The sequence below is a fragment of the Triticum urartu genome, chromosome 5 (assembly GCF_003073215.2).
Source record: "Triticum urartu cultivar G1812 chromosome 5, Tu2.1, whole genome shotgun sequence".
Lineage (NCBI taxonomy): Eukaryota > Viridiplantae > Streptophyta > Magnoliopsida > Poales > Poaceae > Triticum > Triticum urartu.
The window spans coordinates 19,523,747-19,550,415 of NC_053026.1; the positions used below are offsets into that span (position 1 = coordinate 19,523,747).

The 26,669-nt window shown below is 45.2% G+C and overlaps 1 pseudogene; it reads right to left on the reverse strand.

The window, feature by feature from the left end:
- The window catches only part of LOC125506653, a 79,594-nt pseudogene extending 69,869 nt beyond the window's left edge, over nucleotides 1-9,725 (reverse strand).
- Nucleotides 9,726-26,669: the final 16,944 nt, after the last annotated feature.

Genomic DNA, 26,669 nt, shown 5'->3' on the forward strand with positions numbered 1-26,669 from the left:
CACCAGCCCATAAATCGAGCGTTGGAGCTTGCACACCTTGTCAGCATTCTTAGGATCGACAAAACCTTCCGGCTGCATCATATACAATTCTTCCTTAAGGAAACCATTAAGGAATGCCGTTTTGACGTCCATTTGACAAATTTCATAATCATAAAATGGGGCAATTGCTAACATGATTCGGACGGACTTTAGCTTTGCTACCGGTGAGAAAGTCTCATCGTAGTCAACCCCTTGAACTTGTCGATAACCCTTAGCGACAAGCCGAGCTTTATAGATGGTCACATTACCATCCGCGTCTGTCTTCTTCTTAAAGATCCATTTATTTTCTATGGCTCGCCGTTCAACGGGCAAGTCAGTCAAAGTCCATACTTCGTTTTCATACATGGATCCTATCTCGGATTTCATGGCTTCTAGCCATTTGTCGGAATCCGGGCCCGCCATCGCTTCTTCATAGTTCGAAGGTTCACCGTTGTCTAACAACATGATTTCCAAGACAGGGTTGCCGTACCACTCTGGTGCGGAACGTGTCCTTGTGGACCTTCGAATTTCAGTAGGAGCTTGATCAGAAGTATCTTGATCATTATCATTAACTTCCTCTCTAGTCGGTGCAGGCACCTCAGGAACATTTTCTTGAGTTGCGCCATTTTCCGGTTCAAGAGGTAATACTTCATCAAGCTCTACTTTCCTCCCACTTACTTCTTTCGAGAGAAACTCTTTCTCTAGAAAGGACCCATTCTTGGCAACAAAGATCTTGCCTTCGGATCTGAGGTAGAAGGTGTACCCAACAGTTTCTTTTGGGTATCCTATGAAGACGCATTTTTCCGATTTGGGTTCGAGCTTTTCAGGTTGAAGTTTCTTGACATAAGCATCGCATCCCCAAACTTTCAGAAACGACAACTTAGGTTTCTTACCAAACCACAATTCAAACGGTGTCGTCTCAACGGATTTCGACGGAGCCCTATTTAAAGTGAATGCGGCAGTCTCTAAAGCATAGCCCCAAAAAGATAGCGGTAAATCAGTAAGAGACATCATAGACCGCACCATATCCAATAGAGTGCGATTACGACGTTCGGACACACCGTTACGCTGAGGTGTTCCAGGCGGCATGAGTTGTGAAACTATTCCACATTTTCTTAAGTGTGTGCCAAACTCGTGACTCAAGTATTCTCCTCCACGATCTGATCGTAGAAACTTGATTTTCCTGTCACGTTGATTCTCAACCTCACTCTGAAATTCCTTGAACTTTTCAAAGGTTTCAGACTTGTGTTTCATTAAGTAGATATACCCATATCTACTTAAATCATCAGTGAGCGTGAGAACATAATGATAGCCACCGCGAGCCTCAACACTCATTGGACCGCACACATCAGTATGTATGATTTCCAATAAGTCGGTTGCTCGCTCCATTGTTCCTGAGAACGGAGTCTTGGTCATCTTACCCATGAGGCATGGTTCGCATGTGTCAAATGATTCATAATCAAGAGACTCTAAAAGTCCATCTGCATGGAGCTTCTTCATGCGTTTGACACCTATGTGACCAAGGCGGCAGTGCCACAAGTATGTGGTACTATCATTATCAACTTTACTCCTTTTGGTACTCACACTATGAATATGTGTAGCAATACGCTCGAGATTCATTAAGAATAAACCATTCACCATAGGAGCATGACCATAAAACATATCTCTCATATAAATGGAACAACCATTATTCTCAGATTTAAATGAGTAGCCATCTCGAATTAAACGAGATCCCGATACAATGTTCATGCTCAAAGCTGGCACTAAATAACAATTATTGAGGTTTAAAACTAATCCCGTTGGTAAATGTAGAGGCAGCGTGCCGACGGCGATCACATCGACCTTGGAACCATTCCCGACGCGCATCGTCACCTCGTCCTTCGCCAGTCTCCGTTTATTCCGCAGCTCCTGCTGTGAGTTACAAATATGAGCAACGGCACCGGTATCAAATACCCAGGAGTCACTACGAGTACTGGTAAGGTACACATCAATTACATGTATATCAAATATACCTTTGGTGTTGCCGGCCTTCTTGTCCGCTAAGTATTTAGGGCAGTTCCGCTTCCAGTGACCCTTCCCTTTGCAATAAAAGCACTCAGTCTCGGGCTTGGGTCCATTCTTTGGCTTCTTCCCGGCAGCTTTCTTGCCGGGCGCGGCAACCTCCTTGCCGTCCTTCTTGAAGTTCTTTTTACCCTTGCCTTTCTTGAACTTAGTGGTTTTATTGACCATCAACACTTGATGTTCCTTCTTGACTTCTACCTCCGCTGATTTCAGCATAGAGAACAACTCAGGAATGGTCTTTTGCATCCCCTGCATGTTGAAGTTCATCACAAAGCTCTTGTAGCTTGGTGGAAGCGACTGGAGGATTCTGTCAATGACCGCATCATCCGGGAGATTAACTCCCAGCTGAGACAAGCGGTTATGTAACCCAGACATAGTGAGTATGTGCTCACTGACAGAACTATTTTCCTCCATCTTACAGCTGAAGAACTTATCGGAGACTTCATATCTCTCGATCCGGGCATGAGCTTGAAAAACCATTTTCAGCTCTTCGAACATCTCATATGCTCCATGTCTCTCAAAACGCTTTTGGAGCCCCGGCTCTAAGCTGTAAAGCATGCCGCACTGAACAAGGGAGTAGTCGTCAACACGTGTCTGCCAAGCGTTCATAACGTCTTGGTTCTGTGGGACGGGAGCTTCACCTAGCGGTGCTTGTAGGACATAATCTTTCTTGGCAGCTATGAGGATGATCCTCAGGTTCCGGACCCAGTCCGTATAGTTGCTGCCATCGTCTTTCTGCTTGGTTTTCTCTAGGAACGCGTTGAAGTTGAGGACTACGTTGGCCATTTGATCTACAAGACATATTGCAAAGATTTTAGACTAAGTTCATGATAATTAAGTTCATCTAATCAAATTATTAATGAACTCCCACTTAGATTAGACATCCCTCTAGTCATCTAAGTATTACATGATCCGAGTTAACTAGGCCGTGTCCGATCATCACGTGAGACGGACTAGTCAACGTCGGTGAACATCTTCATGTTGATCGTATCTTCTATACGACTCATGCTCGACCTTTCGGTCTTTTGTGTTCCGAGGCCATGTCTATACACATGCTAGGCTCGTCAAGTTAACCCTAAGTGTTTTGCATGTGTAAAACTGTCTTACACCCGTTGTATGTGAACGTAAGGATCCATCACACCCGATCATCACGACGTGCTTAGAAACGACGAACTTTAGCAACGGTGCACAGTTAGGGGAGAACACTTCTTGATATTGTTATGAGGGATCATCTTATTTACTACCGTCGTTCTAAGTAAACAAGATGCAAAACATGATAAACATCACATGCAATCAAATAATAAACGTGACATGATATGGCCAATATCACATAGCTCCTTTGATCTCCATCTTGGGGCTCCATGATCATCTTGTCACCGGCTTGACACCATGATCTCCATCATCATGATCTCCATCATCGTGTCTCCATGAAGTTGCTCGCCAACTATTAATTCTACTACTATGGCTAACGCGTTTAGCAATAAAGTAAAGTAATTTACATGGCGTCTCTCGATGACACGCAGGTCATATAAAAGAATAAAGACAACTCCTATGGCTCCTGCCGGTTGTCATACTCATCGACATGCAAGTCGTGATTCCTATTACAATAGCATGAACATCTCATACATCACATATAGATCATTCATCATTCATCACAACTTTGGCCATATCATATCACAAACCACTTGCTGCAAAAACAAGTTAGACGTCCTCTAATTGTTGTTGCAAGTTTTACGTGGCTGATTTAGGGTTCTAGCAAGAACGTCTTCTTACCTACGTTAAAGCCACAACGTGATTTGTCAACTTCTATTTACCCTTCATAAGGACCCTGTTCATCGAATCCGCTCCAACTAAAGTGGGAGAGACAGACACCCGCCAGCCACCTTATGCAACTAGTGCATGTTAGTCGGTGGAACCGGTCTCACGTAAGCGTACGTGTAAGGTTGGTCCGGGCCGCTTCATCCCACAATACCGCTGAAGCAAGAAAAGACTAGTAACGGCAAGAAAGTTGACAAATCTACGCCCACAACTAATTGTGTTCTACTCGCGCAAGAAGAACTACGCATAGACCTAGGTCATGATGCCACTGTTGGGGAACGTTGCAGAAAACAAAAATTTTCCTACTCGTTTCACCAAGATCATCTAGGAGTTCATCTAGCAACGAGTCATCGGATGCATCTACATACCTTTGTAGATGGCGCACGGAAGCGTTCAAAGGAACGATGATGATGTAGTCGTACTCGACGTGATCCAAATCACCGATGACCAGCGCCGAACGGACGGCACCTCCGCGTTCAACACACGTACGGGACGGGAGACGTCTCCTCCTTCTTGATCCAGCAAGGGGGAAGGAGAGGTTGATGAAGATCCAGCAGCACGACGGCGTGGTGGTGGATGCAGGGCGTCACGGAAGCAGGGCTTCGCCTATACTGCGAAAAGGAGACGTAACGGGGAGAGAGGGAGGCGCCAGGGGCTGGTGTGTAATCCCTCCTCTCCCCCCCACTATATATAGGGGTGCCATGGGGGGGCGCTGGCCCTAGTAGATGAGATCTACTAGGGGGGCGGCGGCCAAGGGGAGGTTTCCCTCCCCCCCAAGGCACCTAGGGGTGCCTTCCACCACATGGACTCTTCCATGGTGGAACCCTAGGCGCATGGGCCTATAGGGGCAGGCGCCCCAGCCCACTATGGGCTGGGTTCCATCCTATTTCAGACCATGGGGCCCTCCGGGATAGGTGGCCCCACCTGGTGGACCCCCGGGACCCTTCCGGTGGTCCCGGTACAATACCGATAACCCCGAAACTTGTCCCGATGCCCGAAACAGCACTTCCTATATATAATTCTTTACCTCCGGACCATTCCGGAACTCCTCGTGACGTCTGGGATCTCATCCGGGACTCCGAACAACATTCGGGTTTCTGCATATACATATCTTCACAACCCTAGCGTCACCGAACCTTAAGTGTGTAGACCCTACGGGTTCGGGAGACAAGCAGACATGACCGAGACGACTCTCCGGTTAATAACCAACAGCGGGATCTGGATACCCATGTTGGCTCCCACATGCTCCACGATGATTTCATCGGATGAACCACGATGTCGAGGATTCAATCAACCCCGTATGCAATTCGCTTTGTCAATCGATATGTTACTTGCCCGAGATTCGATCGTCGGTATCCCAATACCTCGTTCAATCTCGTTACTGGCAAGTCACTTTACTCGTACCGTAATGCATGATCCCGTGACCAGACACTTGGTCACTTTGAGCTCATTATGATGATGCATTACCAAGTGGGCCCAGTGATACCTCTCCGTCATACGGAGTGACAAATCCCAGTCTTGATCCATGTCAACCCAACAGACACTTTCGGAGATACCCGTAGTCTACCTTTATAGTCACCCAGTTACGTTGTGACGTTTGGCATACCCAAAGCACTCCTACGGTATCCGGGAGTTACACGATCTCATGGTCTAAGGAAAAGATACTTTGACATTGGAAAACTCTAGCAAACGAACTATACGATCTTGTGCTATGTTTAGGATTGGGTCTTGTCCATCACATCATTCTCCTAATGATGTGATCTCGTTATCAATGACATCCAATGTCCATAGTCAGGAAACCATGACTATCTGTTGATCAACGAGCTAGTCAACTAGAGGCTTACTAGGGACATGTTGGTCTCTGTTATTCACACATGTATTACGATTTCCGAATAACACAATTATAGCATGAATAAAGACAATTATCATGAACAAGGAAATATAATAATAATGCTTTTATTATTGCCTCTAGGGCATATTTCCAACACTGTCCTCATCATAATGCCAGGCACGGCCCATCTAACCACGTGAGGGGCCCCACAGGCGGGCTATCTTCCCGGCAGCGCTCCACCAGCCCATTTTGCCAGGTTCACATCGATCTTTCCCCTTTTCTTGTTTCGCTTTCCAAATCCCTAGCCCTCCCTCTCTATTTGTGCATCCAAATCTCGATGGCGAAAGCATGACAGTGAGCTGGGCGTCGGGCGGCGGCGGCGGCGAGAAGAGCTGTGGCGACCGCAAGTTAGGTCGAACCCTGGGTCCTGCAAGCAGGTGGGCCGGATTCAGTGGCACAGGAGGCAGCGGCGACGTCGACGCGGCCCGCCCTCGACGCGACGCGTGCTGAATCTGGCTGCAGCGTCATGGTGGTGGAGCGGTACATCCACCACCTTGCACGCTGAACAGGGGAGTCGCTCAACGTGGCCTCTCGCATTGCCCACACGAGTAGGACAGCCGGCGGGACGCCGCGGCCGTAGGGGAAGGCACGCTTCTTCTCAGCGTCGGTGAGGACTTTGACGAGGCCACGCGCGTGGTTGACCAACATCTCCGTGCTGGGGAACCAGCCGCACACCTCCATCAACCGCGCGCGCCACCCCTCGTCATCGTCGGCGAGGTCCAGCATCGCTCTCTGCCAGCCGAGGCTTCTCTCCATGGAGGCAGTTGCAGCGGTCGCCGGCGAGGGTATTCTCGATCTACTGTAGGTGGGGATAAGAGGGGAGTTCGAACCGGCGCCCGTGGGAGGTGGGTGAGTGTGTGGTGGGGAGGAGAGTGGTACAGTTACTTATTTAATGGCATTTAGGACGTGGGCAGGGTAAACGTACAATAATATTCTTTCTACCTCCCGCCCCGGTCATTACACAGTAAAGAATTTTTTTGATTTTTGTTTACAGGGAAACATCTTACTTTATTTAAACAAAGACTGGGATCTCGTCTGCTAATACACTAAGGATACAATTAGGGGGCCAAAGCCTCCGAGTATGAGTCGGCCGATTAACATAGTAAATATTTGAAGCAAGTGTTCTACTCTTGTTCCTTCTCCACTTTTCTGCACCTGATAGAAGACAAGCTAAGTTAATGAATGATACAAACTTTAATAATCCACAATGCATACAAACACTTACTTCTCATTTAGTTTGCATTTCTTGCTACGTCTAGTGTGTCCTACCAATTTGCAAGCACCGCACTGGGTTTTCAACTCATCAAAAGAGAGTGGTCTACCATTTTTCGAGACAGGGCGGCTCTCATCTGCCTTTGTTGCACCTTTGCTTGACACTTTCATAGGATCTTTAACCTCAATCATGTTGCCTTCACCATCGTCCACATATTCAACTGCACACTTACTGATGTCATTTGTTTGCTTCAACAAATTTTCCTCTAGCAGATCATACTCATGACTCTTAGCTATCACAGCCTTCAAACTCTCCTGTAACTGATCCCACAAAGCAGGGTGTTTGCATGCCGCATGCATAGCTTTAGACGCTAACACACTGACCTGGCTATATTTCATTCTTTCCCCGGCCCCAGTCCAACCAAATCCCAACAGATCGCTTGTGTGCCTCGCGGGCAGTCCCAACCTTGCTTCTTTCGTGAACCGAATAAGAACTAAACACTTTGGTATTTCAGATATGTTCAAGTGCTTCAGTACATGGAATATGTGCTTGCAAGGTAGACCCTTTCGAATCATTCTTCTGCAGCTGCACCTTATAGTTTCTGCAGAATTTACTGGTGTATACTCCACCAAAAAACTACGCTTCCGGTTATTCTGCCAGGCCACGATGTACTGCTGTGATCCGTCTCCCAGCTTAATTTCTACAATCTCCATGCCGTCAATTTTTCTAAGATCATCCTGCAACATATAGAGCTATCTCAAGTTCCCTCGAGCTAGTAACTGGCACCGGTAAACTCTGTGAGGCCGTGCAGTCATCTCGCGCCTCGTTTTCACGGATACGCACAATGGCGTTCTCATAGTGCAAAATCATATCCACCAGGGTCATTTCACCGTCTAGGTGGAGGTGAAGGCATGAGTTCAGGCTTTCACTCCGCTGGTTGCTTTTCATGCCAAGCCAAAACCCCTCTGTTAGATATGCCGCGGCCCACAGTCTTCTCTTCTTATACATCCGCCTCAACCATGTTACAGTTTTTTCCGACTGCCATTTTTCGGAAAATGCGTGCCATCTCTCCTCAAACGTTGCCGTGGACGTGCTGTAGTACAGAAGAGTTCAAAACTCCTTCAAGGACTTGTGACTGAGGTGAATCTTCATATTTTTCTCTATGTGCCACGTACATATACGGTGCCACACGTCTGGCAAGACTTCGCGAATTGCCTTGATCATCGCAGCGTCGGCGTCTGTGATTACACTCTTAGGCATCTTTTGACACATGGACCTCAAAAACGTCTGCAGAAGCCACACGTATGTCACCTCGGTCTCGTCCGAAACTATGGCACAACCAAAAACAGTGGTCTTCCGGTGATTGTTAAGACCAACAAAAGGTATGAATGGCATACCATAGCGGTTCATCTTGTACGTGCTGTCAAATACAAGCGCGTCGCCGAAGTCCTCATAGTCATGACGAGACTGGGAGTCGCACCAGAACATCCTATTCAAATGTCCTTCCTTATCTAGCTTGTACTCGAAAAAGAAGCTAGGATCCCTCTATTTCCTACTGGCCATGATGCCTATGGCTGCGGCAGCATCACCTTTTGAAAGCAGCTTCCTCTTCTCCTTGGCGCAAAGGTTGTATATTTCACGCCTGGTAAAACCAACACCGTCGTACCATACATGCTTGCTGATGAAGCAATCCATCATGTCGTGAATTCTAATCCCTGCAGCTCCCATGGACATTATCTCATGCTTCTGGTACTCTTTGATTTTTCTATGGGACCAAAGAAAAGGTACCTCGTCCGGTCCTACCAACATATGGCTATGCTTGTCCTCAAAACTTTCAACATACCAAACCCCACGCTTTTGGTCAAGCTTGACGGTCAGGTGCGCTTCGCAAAAGCAGCGTGTCTCCGGTCTGAGCCTACGGCTGTGTCCTTCCTCGGTCAGCAACTTGCTGTCACGTTTCCCTTGTCTTGAACAAACAAACCGCCTATAATGCATATGACGTGACTCTGTTTTGCTATACTTGACCTTGTTCTTTCTAATACTGAAACCATTATCTCTAGCATAGCTGTTGTAGAAATCATACGCAGCATCGTGAGACATAAAGGTCATTTCCATTATCTGCATGAACATATCCCTCTTATCATCTGCACTGGCAGTATCTTGGACATTCTTTGCACCATCATCTTGTGTCACCTACACAATCAAACCACAGCCATGAAAACAGATTTCTATGGTTTAACATTACTTACTTCCATAAAACATTGATTACACACATACCTCACTCATGATGACCGACGACTCAGACTCCCCAGAACCAGGTGCATCTAATGATTCGTCGTTAAGGCATGTCTCCGTGTCGGATTCACCATAATAGTCGTACGCATTATGACATCCAAAAGAAATTCGATTTGCATGCCAACAAAATTTTTCACTTACGTACCTGACTAATGTAATCTTCATTCGAGAGCTCCGAGTTGTTTTCCTGATCATCATCAAGCTCATTGATCTATAAATTTTCAACACAAAGAATTAATGTTGTCGGATGACACCAAAAAATTACAACATGACAATGCCACTCACATTAAGATTGTCCCATTCGTTCCCATTCTCTGACCGATCTTCACGGTCTGAATTTTCATCATCTGACCAATCTTCTATCCAGTCTTTCATCAGTTCTCCATACTCCATGTCTACCATGATATCAGTTAACTCCTCTTCCGCCATTTCCTAAACCAATAATATGTATCATCACATGTGCAAACATTATCAATGATGAAATATAAAACACATAGCACACGATCACAGCTGTTATGTAAACAACCGCAACCGAGGCCATTTAGATTTGCCAAACTTAGTAAGGAAGATGGCCACGGCACCCGTCGTGATCACTTTCAATCGCGAGGAACTGCACGATCTCAAAACCTAGCTAGATCTGTGATTATCTCTGCCGCCGGATACCTAGGTTAGCCGCCACATCAAATAACGATACTGGTGGTGCGCACAGCCGACGGCAACCGACGCTACGTGAACCCAGATCACGAGGAGCAGCACTACCGGAACAAAATCCACGATCGCATGCGCCGCCGGGTAGCTAGGTTAACCACTGCCACTGGCGCGGCGGCAGTTCATTCGATGTTGCCGCGAGCGAGACTAGAGGGGGGACGCGGGATGCGGTACCTGTGCGCGATCGTTGGAGATTCACGACGTTGTCCCGCCCGCTGTCCGACGAGATCTGTAACACCCCGGATATAACTTTCCCAATTTGTACTCCAACTCTTGCCGTTTCCGGCGTTAAGTTATTTTATTTTCTCGGGTTCGGGTTTTTGTCTCGTGTGTTGTTTTTGTTGTCATGCATCTCATATCATGTCATCATGTGCATTGCATTTGCATACGTGTTTATCTCATGCATTCGAGCATTTTCCCCGTTGTCCGTTTTGCATTCCGGCGCTTCGTTCTCCTCCGGTGGTCATTTCTACCTTTCTTTCGTGTGTCCGGATTAAACATTTCCGGATTGGACCGAGACTTGCCAAGCAGCCTTGGTTTACTACCGGTAGACCGTCTATCAAGTTTCGTATCATTTGGACTTCGTTTGATACTCCAACAGTTAACCGAGGGACCGAAAAGGCCTCGTGTGTGTTGCAGCCCAACACCCCTCCATTTTGGCCCAAAACCCACCTAACTCTGCTCCATCATCTAGATCGTTCGATCACGATCGCGTGGCCGAAAACCGCACCTCATTTGGACTCTCCTAGCTCCCTCTATGCCTATTTAAACCCCCCCCCCCCCGATTTTCAGATCTCCTTCCTCCCCGAAACCCTAAAATTCCGCTCGTGCAGCCGCCGGACATGTCCGTTTCCGGTTGGACGTGCCGCGCCGTCGCCCCGATCCAATAGGAAGCTGCCACATCACCGCCGCCGATCCTCTCTCTCCTCTGGCTCGGAGAGCCCGGATCGGGCCCTCCCGGCCCGCGCGCTGCCTCCTTCGCTCCCCGCCGCCAAGCCGCCCGACGCCGCCTTCGCCGGTGCCACCCTGCCGCCGCGCCGGTCGCCGTCGAATCCGCCCGCCGCCGCCTTGATCCGGCCGTCGCCGGCCTCGATCCGGCCGTCACCGCCCCGATCCGGTCGCCGCCGCCTCGGATTCGCGCCGCCCGCACCTCCCGGGGCCAGATCCGGCCGCCCCGCCGGAGTCCGGCCGCTCCCCGGCCTCCCACCGCCGCGCTCGAGCCTCGCCGTCGCCGGAGACGGAGGAACCGGCCTCTTCTCGCCAGAGTTGATTTTTTTTCTCGCGGGGTGATTTTTTCTACTAATTCCTAAAATCGCAGATCGAAGTGCCCATGTTCATAGCTCCGTAACTTTGCATCCGTAGCTCCGGTTCATGCATATAGCATATCAAAATGTTCATCTCTGAGAGTACATCATTTCATTCCATTGCATAATTTTCATTTGAGTTCATCTTGATGCCCGAAATGCTGTTAGAAGAGGGCTACTTGAGTTAATTGTCAGATCTGCTACTCCATCTTAGACATTTGTCATTTTTGCCATGATTAATGGGTGCATGATATGACCTGATGCTCTACATATGTTTTGTTAAGGGTTTTGTCATCTTTCCAGAGGTGCAACCCATATATTTTTGTGATGTGCGTGGTGCCTAGTGCAAGCTTGCAAAGTGAGGCACTTGGTAATTCTGTTTTCAGGGACTTAGTAATTTCACTAAGTCCTGGGATTTGTTTATCTCATGATGCCATATGTTCATGTTGTTTCCTAGTGATCCGTGCCTCTTTTGAGGATGATCAGTAAAGGAGTTTTGTTAATATTGTAGTGATCTATCCATCCATGCCTTTTTTGCAATTATGGAGCACCCTAGCTTGAGTCAATCGAGCTCTACTTTTGCTTCGTTGTGAATCTGGGCAGATTGTCAACTTGTTTGCAATTTTGCCGGAGATGTTGTAGTTGATTCGTGCATGCTATGCTATTGTTCTTGCCATGTCTAGCTTGCATTTTGTGCCTTCTTAATGGATGTATGCTTGCCTTGCCATGAATTGCACCGTAGTGAGTGCATCGAGCTCGTAAACATGCCTACTTGAGTTATATTTCAGCATGTGCCAGTTTTCACTACGTCTGAAAACTGATTATGTTTTTGCTATGTTCATGTGCTTGTTAGTATATTTTCCGATCCCTTTTGGCTCAAGGTCACTAAGAGACTTTTATTAATCTATTTGAGTAGCTCCATGCCATGTTTTACTTTGTCATGTTTATGTCGTGTAGCATGTTGTTTTGTTGCTCCGAAGAGTGCTACTTCGTCTGAAATTCCAGACAAGTGTTAATTTCACTAAGTCTGAGATCTGTTTACCATTTGCGTTTTTGCCATGCTTGTTTGAACCTGCTAATGGATGAATTGGCCGTAGCTCAGTGCTAGACTTTTGTTAAGCATCTTGAATTCTTCCCTGCCATGTATTTTGTTGTCTTGTTTGAGTGTTGTAGCATGTTCATCTCATTGCATTTAGATGCCTACTTGCTGTAAATCGCAGACCGGTGTCATATTTGAATCGCTTGCCATTTTCAAACCGTAATTCCGATTCCGGCGTTCTTTATATCGTTTTCAAGCGATTTCATCTCATCTTTCCAGTGGCACACTTGGAATTCCAAGTTGAGGCCAGGTTCATGCATTTCCTGTCATATCTTGCATTATGCATCCCGCATCGCATCCCGCATAGCATACCATCTTTGCATCGTGTTGTTTGAGTCTTGCACGTGGTTGATTGTATCCTTGTTGCTTGTTTGTCTTGTTTGGGTAGAGCCAGGAGATGAGTTTTCTTTCGAGGATCCAGTCAACTCTGACAGCTTTGCAGGCAAGATGGTCATACCCTCGAAATCACTACTATCTTTGCTATGCTAGTTTGCTCGCTCTTTTGCTATGCCAATGCTACGATGCCTACCATTTGCTTGTCAGCCTCCCAAATTGCCATGTTAAACCTCTAACCCACCATGTCCTAGCAAACCGTTGATTGGCTATGTTACCGCTTTGCTCAGCCCTTCTTATAGCGTTGCTAGTTGTAGGTAAAATTGAAGGCCGTTCCTTGTTGGAACATTTATTTACTTGTTGGGATATCATCATATTATCTTGTTATCTTAATGCATCTATATACTTGGTAAAGGGTGGAATGCTCGGCCTCTCGCCTAGTATTTTGTTCCACTCTTGCCGCCCTAGTTTCCGTCATATCGGTGTTATGTTCTCGGATTTTGCGTTCCTTACGCGGTTGGGTTATAATGGGAACCCCTTGATAGTTCGCCTTGATTAAAGCTTTTCCAGCAATGACCAACCTTGGTTTTACCATTTGCCACCTAGCCTTTTTCCTTCCCTTGGGTTCTGCAGACTCAAGGGTCATCATTATTTTAACCCCCCCGGGCCAGTGCTCCTCTGAGTGTTGGTCCAAACTATCAGCCGCCGGTGGCTACCAGGGGCAACTCTGGGCTGGCCTACCGGAAGTTTAGACAATCTGAGTGTGCCCTGAGAATGAGATATGTGCAGCTCCTATCGGGATTTGTCGGCACATTCGGGCGGTATTGCTGGTCTTGTTTTAACCTGTCAAAGTGTCTTGAATTACCGAGATACCGAGTCTGATCGGAACGTCTTGGGAGGAGGTCTATTCCTTCATTGACCGTGAGAGCTTGTCATGGGCTAAGTTGGGACTCCCTTGCAGGGTTTGAACTTTCGAAAGTCGTGCCTGCGGTTATGGGCAGATGGGAATTTGTTAATGTCCGGTTGTAGATAACTTGAATCTTAATTTAATTAAATTGAATCAACCGTGTGTGTTACCGCGATGGCCTCTTCTCGGCGGAGTCCGGGAAGTGGACACGGTGTTGGAGTAATGTTTGCGCAGGTTGCTCTCTAGTTTCTCGCTCGCGCTTTGCCTCCTCTTCTCGCTCTCTTTTGCAAATAAGTTAGCCACCATACATGCTAGTCGCTTGCTGCAGCTCCACATATATTTACCTTACCCTACCTATAAGCTTAAATAGTCTTGATCGCGAGGGTGCGAGATTGCTGAGTCCCTGTGGTTCACAGATTACCATTACACCAGATGCAGGTCCAGGTGATTCCGCTCCAGGTGACGCGTACGAGCTAAAGTGGGAGTTCGACGAGGACTCTCGGCGTTACTATGTTTCCTTTCCTGATGATCAGTAGTGGTGCCATGTTGGGGGTGATCAGGACCATGTTGCTTGTTGGGTTATCTTTCATTTTGGCGCCGTAGTCGGGCCATGAGTGTTTGGATGATGTATGTTATTTATGTACCTGTTTGACGTGGCGAGTGTAAGCCAACTATGTTATCCCTTTGCATTATCTATATTACATGGGATGTTTGTGATGATTGCCTGACTTGCGACATATGCCTTCAATGTGATTATGCCTCTAAGTCGTGCCTCGACACGTGGGAGATATAGTCGCATCGAGGGTGTTACAAGATCGCCGGCGACGAGATAGCCGCTGGTGGAGATCTACTACTTATGGAGCTGCGTCAATGCTCGCGAGATTAATGGAGCTGCTCGCGTGAATGATTGGAATCGGTAGGTCTTATGTGGACGTGGGGTCGTATCTATGTTTTTTTCGGACCAGGGTACTGTACGTATACGGTCTGGGTTATACAGGGCTAGACAGGGCTTGGATCTGGGCTGCGGCGGGCCAGGAAAAAAACAAATTCGCGGGGACAAAAATACCCCTCCGAAATTAGGTTAGGGGGAGCACCGGAGCAGGGCCCCGAATTTCCTTCTCAAGGGTGCTTGCACGCCCAGGGCAAGGCGTCCGTATGTCCTGGAGCAGCTGCTCCAATTCTCACCCTGCGTTTTCATGAATCAAGCTTTATTAGCATGTTTTCTGATAAATAATTCTATATACATCAAGTGGTTTCGAGTTTCGACACTTTCTACATCATGCATTTCCATTTTACAATGGATGATCCTTTCGATTCTGCCCAACTCAGGTCTGTAATTACATTTCCAACTCAAGTGTGCTATCTATTCACTCATGTCAGTATCTAGTATCCAGGAAACTAACCAACATTGTTATGGTTTTTTAATCATCAGGTGGATGACAGTAGCTCTGTCGCTGGTTACGAGGAAACAATACATGTTTTGCACAGAATCTATGTAAAAAATTTAATTTCTACAGAAATTTGGATACTTCAAAAATCTAGGGAGGGTACAAGATGCATACCGCGTAGCCACAAACAATTTCCTGCGTGCATTTTGTCATCTCCACATTCAGTCTAATCTTCCCGTACCTTATTCCAAATCCTTCTCCCACGAGTAGAGACAGCTGTAAAGATCATACGCCTCCCCGAGTGTATCAAAGCTCGTACCCAGTGCTGACACGATACAATGTCGCCTGGTTTGTCTGCAAACCCCCTTTTGCCTTCTCAAGGGTGTTGGGTCGCCCAGGGCAACGCGCCCTTCCCGGGGCAGCAGCTCCAATCCTTCGTTTTCATAATTCAATATGTGACAACATGTTTTTCTACTAAAACTAAACGGATGATGCACTTACTTTTTTTACCTGTCATGACCCCTAGGATTGTGTTTAACTCAAGCTCCAATTCAAAAGCTTTCCCAACCGAATTCTGGTATTTATTAGCTCATGCCAGAGTAAATTATCCACAAAACTAACCAACATTGTTATGATTTTTTAATTCATTTGGTAGGTGATAGTACATCCAACACTGGTTATCAACATAATATGTATAACAATTTTAATTTCTTTACTTCTTTCCTACTCCCAAAATCTATAAATGAAATCTCTTTGCACGACTGATCACCCTATATGGAACTCGCTTAGTGTAAATTCTAAGTTAACCAAAAATTGGACAAACATTGTACAATCAAAACACCCATATCGAATAGGCTCTCTTTTAGTCCACCATACATTTTCTATGTTTTACGATTTTAGTTTGTAAATAGAAGTTTTCAGCTCAATTTTGCTATCTCTTCCCTCATACCAGAATCCAGTATCCATAAAACATGCTAACACTGCTTTGCTTTCTGTTAATCATGCATTGGTGGAAAGAGTCAGGAAACCCTTCCCTCCCGCGCCGCCACCCGCGAGGCGGCCGGCGAGGGCCCCCAGATCCTCCCGCCGTTGGCCTCCCATCGTCCTCCCTCCTCCCTCGTCGCCGCCAGGGGGCGCGGCCGAGCGAAGCCCGGCCGGCGCAGGCGGGGCCTATTCTTCCCTCGGCGCGGGCCGCTTCTTCGGGTGCGGGCGCGGGGCGCCGCGGCGTGGCGGAGCGCGGCCTCCTGGAGGGCGTGCGTTACGTGGCCGGCTGTGCGGTGGAGCGCGCCTCGCCGCGGCGGCCGGATCCGTCCGGCAGGCGGCGTGGGCGGCGGCTGGGGTCCGGCTTCGAGCCCCGGCTGCTGCGTTGGTTCCTCTCCGTCGCGGGCATGCAGTGGTGGTGCGGCTCGGCCAGTGGCGGTCTGGCAACCTGGTGGTGGTGGCCGGCGGTTCGTGTGGAGGCGGGGCTTCCACTTGGTGGCTCTCTGTGTGGGGAGGCAGGGCAGCGGCTTGGACAGGGGCGGCGGCGCTGACGGCATGCCGGCTGTAGCGCGAAGGCGGGAACTTTACGGGCCTCCGAGATCCCGGCCAGGCCTATGCGGCCACGGGCCTGGTTTGTTCCTGCTATTGCGTTCGGTCAGCTACTGTCTTCGACGGTGGAGGTGGGACCCTCCCACGTGCCGACGGTGCTGCTGCCCTAGTCCCGGCTCCTCTTCTTCATTGTGCAGGCCATGCTTCACGGTGCCGTGGTGAGACAGCGTGGGAAGCTTTCTGGCCGGGTTGGCGCAGGGTGGTGGTAAGTTTGGTGGGGAGCTCCAGAGTGCCTGAGGTGAAGGTTGGGATCGGGAGAAATCCCTGTTGGCTTGGCTGACACCGACGCGGTGGTGCATGAGGGTGCCGCCGGACCTTCCTGGAGGGCATCGGGGCTACCCTTCCTCTCTCCTCACCGCGTACCGGGTGAAAACCTTGGCAGCAGCGTTGTCATCGACGCGTCCCTTCTTGGAGGTGTTGATTGGTACCGCTGCTTCGGAGGCTCGGAGCTTGGTGGCGATCTCCGGTGGATGCAGCGGCCACAAGGCTTCTTCGTTTTTTGTCAATCTGCCGTTGTCGGCATTTGTTTCTCTTGTATTTTCTCTTTCTTTTTTTTTGGGGCGTGACTGGTGCTGCTTCTGCCTCAGCACCTGTCATTAGCTGTCTCGGTTGGTTACTTTGTGTACAAAGCGGGGGAAAACCCTTTTTTGGTAATCATGCATTGGTGCTAGTATCTTCAGCATTGGCGAGGAGGAAAGCACACAAGATTTCCAAAAAAAATCTGTGTAACTATTCCAGTTTCTCGACGATCTACCCATTCCAAATTTTGTAACTAAATCCTCCAGCAAAACTGACCAGCCTATCTGCAAGTCAGTTCATGCGATTTGAAGTAAAACTAAAACCATACAAGCAGTCTCCAATCCAAGCACCATTAACCAAGAGGTTACCTGCGAGTCCAGCCTGGAGTTTTTGGATCAATCTGACCAATAGATTGATCAGATGCTTGCAGTTCAACATCACCCTCGGCTGCCCCCTCCGCTGCACAGATCTGCTCGTCAGCGCTAACTATCACAATGGGGGTAGCTGTTTAGCTCCTTTAGCCACCACAGGGTATTGCAGCGGCTCCATTGGAAGCTGGCTGTCATTGACCTCTTCCATCACGGCAGTTCTACAGTCGGCCAAATTTTTAGATCAGAGACACAGATCGATTGCATCCACACACAGAAACGAGCGGGCGAGGCATGGGGGTGGGAGGGGGTGAGGGATTCTGTTACCTCCTAATGGGTTGCATCAGGAACTCCATTCCCACAAGCGGCACCGTGTATACCTCCACCGCCAATCTCCGCTGCTCAAGATTGCGCGGGCGTCAATGGCGATCCAACAAAGCGTGGCCAGAGGTGGGAGACAGGTCCACCTTGGTCTCAGTCATCATTTGGGCGAATAGCTCCTATGCGACATCTTTGAGATGAATTGGATGAGGAGCGACGTAGTTGACGAAAATACCTCTATTGCGACGTTTTTCTAGACAACAATAGCTCCAATGCGACATGGCCCTGTTTAACCATGAAATCCAAAACACAAGGGGTTAGTGGTTTGAGTTATGACACGCGGGACCAATCAGTTATCCATGTGAATGTGGGACCCACCACTTACTCACATGCGTGCGGGACCCACAACTTATCCACATAAGCATGCCCGTGCCCCGACCCAAGCCATCCACGAGTCCGAGCCAGCGCACCCCCCATTGCCTGCCCTTCCCCTTTCCCCTTCCCCCCACCTTGTTCTTCCTCTTCTCCGGCAACGAAGCGCGCCGCCGGCGAGTGATGTCTAGCTCAACTTTGGCCTCCCGCCAATCATGGCCGCGGTACGGTCCAGTGTCGTTGACAACATGCCCCGATTGCCCGTGCATGGAGCCTCTGAAGCATTTGACTTGTGTGAAGGAGGAAAATGGCAACCATGGGCACGAGTTCGTCAAATGCTTGAGCAGGCCATAGCCAGGGCAGGTTAGATCCGTGCAGCTTATCTAAATTCTCCCGAATTCTTTAGTTTTTGGAGCTCATTTGGGCGGTGGATCTGACCTAGGGTTCATGCCGCCGTTGACCCCTGTTTACTCTGTTTTGCCAAGTTCTGAAGAAATGTGGACATCTCGAGTGGCTCGACAAGTACGTTGAGAGGTTGAAAATGCAGGCTTCAACACAAGAGCTCAATTTTATTTTGGGGGGCAGCTTGGTGTGGAACACACCTCACATTTGGTGGACAGAGCCGATCCGATGATGGACAGTGCTAAAGTGAAGTGTGAATTGAAGAAAATGGGCAAGCAACTAAAGCAACTGATCGATTTGAAGCAGCAATCAAATATGATAGCTGGAGCATTTTATTGTTGTGGCATTGCTATGGGTTTCTTTTACTTGATGTTCATCAATCGCTAGAAATTGTTACAGTTTCAGTTTGTGAGTCAAGCTAGTTTCAGAGTCTGGGGTCCCTAGTTTCAGTTATTGTGTCTAGCTAGTAGTTTTAGTAAGTCAGGGATCATTTGTTAGCTGAATTTGAATTTGTGTGAAGCAAATCCTGAATTCTGGTAATGATATTCTGGACCCAATGATATTCTCAGTTAACAGAGTGCATGTGTGAAGCAATTGATGAATGAAATATAGCAACTCATAATATGTAGTAATTCTTCAGTTATAACAGAGTGCGTGTGTATAGTTCATGGTAAAAAAACGTTATTGGGTCGTAGGCTGATGAGTACTGTGACAAAAAGCAGGCCCAAATAGAAAACAAGCCCACCCGCTTGGTGCACCAAATGTAGCGATTCATAAAATGGCTGCATGAACATATGTATGTATTGTAACTTTTTTGTTTTGCTTTACATATTTGTTGCTTGTCTACGGTTCCATGAAACCCAAATTAAATGGGGATATGTGAAAGCCTCAGAAACCATTTTTGGAAATGATCACATTTAAATTCGCCAGGTAAAATTCAAATCAATATTTTTAGCAGCACATAAATCATTTTTGGGAATGATCAGGTCCAAGAAAATGTTCCTGTTTTGCTATGAAAATATTGGCCAGAGCTAAAATTCAAACCAATATTTTTAGGAGCATAGAAATATTTATTTGGGCATTTGAATTAATCTAATAATTATTTGCACAAATAAAATTGCACCCTACACCTACTAGCTACGGTGGCCCTAATAGCCAGGGCCTAGATACATGCATGCCCACATGCAGCACACCAATATATGATTTTTTTTTTCTTTTTGCAAAAACATTTGGGTACTCATACACTTGCATGTCCATAGTGGAATCTTCCTTGTATTAGTAACACATAGATCAACTTGATAGAACATCAAGCACATATATCAATTGACCAATATGAACTAGATAGAAAAAACAAAAACTAGAAAGAAACCCAACAACCCATACCAACACAGGGAAACACACAAATAATAGCACGAAACGGGTACAACCAATAGCAACCCACAAATAATAGCACGAAACAACAATATATATAGTAGAGCGAAACCCAACAACAATATAACTCATAAATAGTAGCACAACCCATAGTTCCACGAAATAGATAGCATAGCCTTACAACTTAATAATAGTAGCACGCAAACATAAACAATTACAACTTAAAATACTAATATGATATATAGATAGCTAGATAGATCGGGGGCACCAAACGGGTTCTTCTCCTTTTCCTCCTCTTGGCGAACGCCACCTCGCTCCTCCGGGCGCCCTTCACTCCTGGTTGTCGACGGGGTACGGGAGGGTGTGCATGTCGTTGTTGGTGGGGAAGATGTTGTTGAAGTCGGTGAAGATGTTGTGGGTGGTGAAAGCAATAAACTCACACCCACACCAAAACACTCACCCGAGGAGGTAGAAGGCGTCGAAGGGGTTGGTGAAGGTAGCAAGGAGCGCAACCACAACCACATTGTGATTGACCTCCTCGACATGGAACATCACTGGAGAGCCAGGGGGAGGTGGAGGCAGCCGGCCGAAAGGCAGAACTACATTAACTCCCTTGCGCCCTCCACCTTGAGATTGCCCACACCCTAAGGTGTTCTCTACATAGACACCGGCGGGATAGAGCCTCTCCGGCACGGTGGAGGGGAAACGGTAGGTCGGGCCGTTGTACTGCATGGTGGCTTCTTTGTGGAGAAGAAGGAAGAAGGAGGGCAGATGGCGGCAGAGATGGGAGAGGATGGGGTTGGGGTATGGATGTGTAGGGAGAGGAAGATGATACGTCTCCAACGTATCTATAATTTTTGATTGCTCCATGCTATATTATCTACTGTTTTGGACTATATTGGGCTTTATTTTCCACTTTTATATTATTTTTGGGACTAACCTATTAACCGGAGGCCCAACCCAGAATTGCTATTTTTTTTTCCTATTTCAGTATTTCGGATAAACGGAATATCAAACGGAGTCCAAACGGAATAAAATCTTCAGAAACGTGATTTTCTCACCGAATGTGATCCAGGAGACTTGGACCCTACTGCAAGGGATCAAAGAGGAGGTCACAAGGGTGGGGGGCGCGCCCCCTGCCTCGTGGGCCCCTCGGTGCTCCACCGACGTACTCCTTCCTCCTATATATACACACGGGCCCCCAAACGATCAGAACAGGAGCCAAAAACCTAATTCCACCACCGCAACTTTCTGTATCCACAAGATCCCATCTTGGGGCTTGTTCCGGAGCTCCGCCGGAAGAGGGCCGTCATCACGGAGGGCTTCTACATCATCATAGCCCCTCCGATGAAGTGTGAGTAGTTTACCTCAGACCTTCGGGTCCATAGTTAGTAGCTAGATGGCTTCTTCTCTCTCTTTGAATCTCAATACAAAGTTCTCCCCCTCTCTTGTGGAGATCTATTCGATGTAATCTTCTTTTGCGGTATGTTTGTTGAGACCGATGAATTGTGGGTTTATGATCAAGTCCATCTATGAATAATATTTGAATCTTCTCTGAATTCTTTTATTCATGATTGGTTATCTTTGCAAGTCTCTTCAAATTATCCGTTTGGTTTGGCCAACTAGATTGGTAGTTCTTGCCATGGGAGAAGTGCTTATCTTTGGGTTCGATCTTGCGGTGTCCTTACCCAGTGACAGAAGGGGCAGCAAGGCACGTATTGTATCGTTGCCATCGAGGATAACAAGATGGGGTTTATTTCATATTGCATGAATTTATCTCTCTACATCATGTCATCTTGCTTAAGGCGTTACTCTATTTTTAACTTAATACTCTAGATGCATGCTGGATAGCGGTCGATGAGTGGAGTAATAGTAGTAGCTGCAGAATCGTTTCGATCTACTTGTCACGGACGTGCTGCCTATATACATGATCATGCCTAGATATTCTCATAATTATGCATAATTCTATCAATTGCTCAACAGTAATTTGTTCACCCACCGTAGAATACTTATGCTCTTGAGAGAAGCCACTAGTGAAACCTATGGCCCCCGGGTCTATTCTCATCATATCAATCTCCATCACTTTTATATTGTTTTGCTATTTACTTTGCCTTTACTTTTTACTTTGCTTCTCTATATCAAAAATACCAAAAATATTCTATCTATCAGATCTCACTCTCGTAAGTGACCGTGAAGGGCTTGACAACCCCTAATCGCGTTGGTTGCGAGTAGCTATCGCTTTGTGCAGGTACGAGGGACTTGAGCGTGGGCTCCTACTGGATTGATACCTTGGTTCTCAAAAACTGAGGGAAATACTTACGCTACTCTGCTGCATCATCCCTTCCTCTTTGGGGAAAACCAATGCAAGCTCAAGATGTAGCAAGAAGGATTTTTGGCGCCGTTGCCGGGGAGTCTACGCAAAAAGTCAATATACCAAGTACCCATCACAATCCCTATCTCTCTCATTACATTATCTGCCATTTGCATCTTGTTTTCCTCTCCCCGCAATTCACCCTTGCCATTTTATTTGCCCTCTCTCTCTCTCTATCCTCCCTCTCTGTTTGCCTCTTTTTGTCCGCTTGCTTTTTGTTTGCTCGTGTGTTAGGTTGCTTGTTTGTCGCGATGGCTCAAGATACTACCAAATTGTGTGACTTCACCAATACCAATAATAATGATTTCCTTAACACTCCGATTGCTCCTCTTACCGATGCTGAATCTTGTGAAATTAATACTGCTTTGTTGAATCTTGTTATGCAAGATCAATTCGCCGGCCTTCCTAGTGAAGATGCCGCTACTCATCTGAATAGCTTCGTTGATTTATGTGATATGCAAAAGAAAAAAGATGTCAATAATGATGTCGTTAAATTGAAGCTATTTCATTTTTCGCTTAGAGATCGTGCTAAAGCTTGGTTTTCATCTTTGCCTAAGAATAGTATTGATTCATGGAACAAATGCAAAGATGCTTTTATCTCTAAGTATTTTCCCGCCGGTAAGATCATCTCTCTTAGAAATGATATAATGAACTTTAAACAACTTGATCATGAACATGTTGCACAAGCTTGGGAGAGAATGAAATTAATGATACGTAATTGCCTTACTCATGGTTTGAATTTGTGGATGATTATACAAAAAATTTATGCCGGATTGAATTTTGCTTCTAGAAACCTTTTAGATTCGGCCGCGGGAGGCACTTTTATGGAAATCACTTTAGGAGATGCTACTAAACTCCTAGATAATATTATGGTTAATTATTCTCAATGGCATACTGAAAGAACTTCTAATAAAAAAGTGCATGCGATAGAAGAAATTAATGTGTTGAGTGGAAAGATGGATGAACTTATGAAATTATTTGCTACTAAGGGTGTTTCTTCTGATCCAAATTATATGCCTTTTTCTACTTTGATTGAGAATAACAATGAATCTATGGATGTGAATTTTGTTGGTAGGAATAATTTTGGTAACAATGCTTATAGAAGGAATTTTAATCCTAGGCCATATCCTAGTAATCCTTGTAATAATTATGGGAATTCCTACAACAACTCTTATGGAAATTATAATAAGATGCCCTCTGATTTTGAATCTAATATTAAAGAATTTATTTCTTCGCAAAAGAATTTTAATATTATGATTGAAGAAAAATTGCTTAGGATTGATGATTTGGCTAGGAACGTTGATAGAATTGCTCTTGATGTTGATGCTTTGAAACTTAGATCTATTCCACCTAAGCATGATATTAATGAGTCTCTAAAAACCATGAGAATTTCAATTGATGAGTGTAAAAAAGAACCACTAGGATGCGTGCTTCCAAAGATGCCTTTATTAAAGCATGTTCTTCTAATTCTTATGAAAATCAAGATGAAGATCTAAAAGTTATTGATGTGTCTCCTATTAAATCTTTATTTTGCAATATGAATCTTGATGAAACTGAATATGATCTTCCTTTACCTAGAAGGCGTTCTAAAAATTCAGAGTGTTTAGATATTAATGATGAAATTGATGAAAGTGGGATGGAAAGAAATAAAAATCTACATGTTGCTAAACCCACTATTTTGGATTTCAAGGAATTTAATTATGAAAATTTCTCTTTGATTGATTGTATTTCCTTGTTGCAATCCGTGCTAAATTCTCCACACGCTTATAGTCGAAATAAAGCCTTCACCGAACATATTGTTGATGCCTTGATGCAATCTTATGAAGAAAAACTTGAGTTGAAAGTTTCTATCCCTAGAAAAATCTATGATGAGTGGAAACCAACTATTAAGATTAGAATTAAAGATCATGAGTTTTATGCTTTGTATGATTTGGGTGCTAGTGTCTCTACTATTCCCAAGACTTTGTGTGATTTACTAGATTTCCGTAATTTTGATAATTGCTCTCTAAACTTGCATCTTGTGGATTCCACTATTAAGAAACCTATGGGAAGAATTAATGATGTTCTTATTGTTGCAAATAGGAATTATGTGCCTGTAGATTTCATTGTTCTTGATATAGATTGCAATCCTTCTTGCCCTATTTTTCTTGGTAGACCTTTCCTTAGAACGGTTGGTGCGATTATTGATATGAAGGAAGGGAATATTAGATTTCAATTTCCATTAAAAAAGGGCATGGAACACTTTCCAAGAAAGAAAATAAAATTACCATATGAAACTATCATGAGAGCCACTTATGGATTGCTTACCAAAGATGGCAATACCTATATCTATTCTTGCTCGTTATGCCTAGCTAGGGGCGTTAAACGATAACCCTTGTTGGGAGGCAACCCAATTTTATTTTTGTTCCTTGCTTTTTGCTCCTGTTTAGTAATAAATAAATTATTTAGCCTCTGTTTTGTTTGTGTTTTTTTGTGTTTAATTAGTGTTTGTTCCAAGTAGAACCGTTGGGAAGACTTGGGGAAAGTCTTGTTGAACTTGCTGTAAAAAACAGAAACTTTAGCGCTCAAGAGAACTACTGTCATTTTTATTTGAAGAGTGCTATGTAGTTAATTCTTTTTGAAGATGATTAATAGATAAATTCCTCACGTCCAGAAATTTATTTTGGAATTTTTGGGGTTCCAGATTTCGCGCTAGCTACAGATTAATACAGACTGTTCTGTTTTTGACAGATTCTGTTTTTCGTGTGTTGTTTGCTTATTTTGATGAATCTATGGCTAGTAAAATAGTTTATAATCCATAGAGAAGTTGGAATACAGTAGGTTTAACACCAATACAAATAAATAATAAGTTCAATACAGTACCTTGAAGTGGTCTTTTGTTTTCTTTCGCTAACGGAGCTCACGAGTTTTCTATCTTGAGTTTTGTGTTGTGAAGTTTTCAAGTTTTGGGTGAATTCTTTTGATGGATCATGGAACAAGGAGTGGCAAGAGCCTAAGCTTGGGGATTCCCATGGCACCCCCAAGATAATCCAAGGACACCAAAAAGTCAAAGCTTGGGGATGCCCCAGAAGGCATCCCCTCTTTTTTGTCCACTTCCATCGGTAATTTACTTGGAGCTATATTTTTATTCACCAACATGATATGTGTTTTGCTTGGAGCGTCTTGTATTATTTGTGTCTTTGTTTTTTAGTATGCCACAATCATCCTTGCTGTACACACCTTTTGAGAGATCCATACATGAATTAAAATTTGATAGAATACTCTATGTGCTTCACTTATATCTTTTGAGCTAGATAATTTTGCTCTATGTGCTTCACTTATATCCTTTTGAGCTAGATAATTTTGCTCTATGTGCTTCACTTATATCCTTTGAGCTAGATATTTTTGCTCTATGTGCTTCACTTATATCTTTTGAGCTAGATAATTTTGCTCTATGTGCTTCACTTATATCCTTTTGAGCTAGATAATTTTGCTCTATGTGCTTCACTTATATCCTTTGAGCTAGATATTTTTGCTCTATGTGCTTCACTTATATCTTTTGAGCTAGATAATTTTGCTCTATGTGCTTCACTTATATCCTTTTGAGCTAGATAATTTTGCTCTATGTGCTTCACTTATATCCTTTGAGCTAGATATTTTTGCTCTATGTGCTTCACTTATATCTTTTGAGCTAGATAATTTTGCTCTATGTGCTTCACTTATATCCTTTTGAGCTAGATAATTTTGCTCTATGTGCTTCACTTATATCCTTTGAGCTAGATAGTTTTGCTCTATGTGCTTCACTTATATCTTTTGAGCTAGATAATTTTGCTCTATGTGCCTCACTTAGATCTTTTAGAGCACGGTGGTGGATTCGTTTTAAAGAAACTATTTATCTCTCATGCTTCACTTAAATTAATTTGAGAGTCTCTTAATAGCATGGTAATTTGCCTAATAATAATATGCTTGGTATTCAAGATTTGTGAAACTTTCTTTTGAGTGTGTTGAATACTAAGAAAAGATTGAAGCATGATAATTGTTTTGAGATATGGAGGTGATAATATTAAAGTCATGCTAGTTGAGTAGTTGTGGATTTAAAGAATACTTGTGTTGAAGTTTGTGATTCCAGTAGCATGCACGTATGGTGAACCGTTATGTGATGAAGTCGGAGCATGATTTATTTATTGATTGTCTTCCTTATGAGTGGTGGTCGGGGACGAGCGATAGTATTTTCCTACCAATCTATCCCCCTAGGAGCATGCGCGTAATACTTTGCTTTGATAACTTCTAAATTTTTGCAATAAGTATATGAGTTCTTTATGACTAATGTTGAGTCCATGG